The sequence below is a fragment of the Malurus melanocephalus genome, unplaced genomic scaffold, assembly GCF_030028575.1.
Source record: "Malurus melanocephalus ecotype Western Australia unplaced genomic scaffold, MMel_1.1 scaffold_9256, whole genome shotgun sequence".
Taxonomy (NCBI): Eukaryota; Metazoa; Chordata; class Aves; order Passeriformes; family Maluridae; genus Malurus; species Malurus melanocephalus.
In genome coordinates this window covers 1-1,086 of record NW_026632486.1, presented here as the reverse complement: position 1 = coordinate 1,086, position 1,086 = coordinate 1, and the positions used below count along the sequence as shown (strand labels likewise).

The 1,086-nt window shown below is 43.8% G+C and overlaps 1 long non-coding RNA gene across 1 annotated transcript; it reads left to right on the top strand.

Annotated features, from left to right (window-relative positions):
- The first annotated feature begins 59 nt into the window (after positions 1–59).
- LOC130588666 (uncharacterized) lies at positions 60–1,086 on the top strand. Its single transcript, XR_008967003.1, has 2 exons — positions 60–152; positions 915–1,086. It is a non-coding gene; the product is annotated as an uncharacterized LOC130588666 (long non-coding RNA).

Below are 1,086 nucleotides of genomic sequence, written 5' to 3'. Positions count from 1 at the left end.
GAATTTTGGGAAATTTTGGGAATTTTTTGGGATTTCAGGAATTTTGGGAGATGATTTGGGGTTTTATTTGGGGCTTTTTGGGGGTGATTTGGGGTTTTTTGGGAGCTTCGTCCTTCGGGCCATGATGGAGCTGCTGGGGGGACCCCAAAGAGGTAAAATTTGGGGAATTTTGGGAAAAATTGGGAAAATTGGGAATTTTTGGGAAAATTTGGGAATTTTTGGGGGGGAAAATTGCAAATTTTGGGGAGTTTTTTGATGGAATTTGGGATTTTTTGGGCTCAATTTGGGGGGGGATTTGGGGTTTTTTGAGGTCGATTTTGGGGAAAATTTGGGGGTTTGAGATCAATTTTGTGGGATTTTGGGAGAATTTGGGGGTTTTTGGGATGAATTTTGGAGGATTTTTGTGTTTTCTGGGATCAATTTTAGGGGATTTTGGGTTTTTTGGGATCAATTTTGGGGGATTTTGGAATTTTTTTGGGGTCAGTTTTGGGGGATTTTTGAGTTGGGATCAATTTTGGGATTTGGGGGTTTTTTAGGATCAATTTCAGGGAATTTTGGGGGTTTTTAGGATCAATTTTGGGGGATTTTGTGGTTTTTTGGGGTCAATTTCAGGATTTGGGGATTTTTTGGGGTCAATTTTGTCAGATTTTGGGACTTTTGGGCTCAATTTTTGGGGATTTTGGGGTTTTTTGGGGTCAATTTTGGGGGATTTGGTGTTTTTTTGGGGATCAATTTTGGTATTTTTGGGTTTTTTGGGATCAATTTTGGGGGTTTTTGGGATCAATTTTGGGATTTTGGGATTTTTTAGGATCAATTTTGGGATTTGGGGTTTTTTTGGGATCAATTTTGGGTTTTTTGGGGTCAATTTTGGGGGATTTTGGGATTTTTCCCCCAAATTTCTTTCCCCTCCCCAGACCCTTCCAAGGAGGCGGAGCTGAAGCTGAGATGGGCGGGGCTAAAGAGGAAAGGGGCGGAGTCCAAACCGGAAGTGACGTGGCCGGAAGGGGCGGAGCCTCTGCCGTGGTTCCGCCCCCTCCTGGAGGAGATCGCCCTTGGATTGGAGGAGGAGCTGCCCTGTGAGAGCCC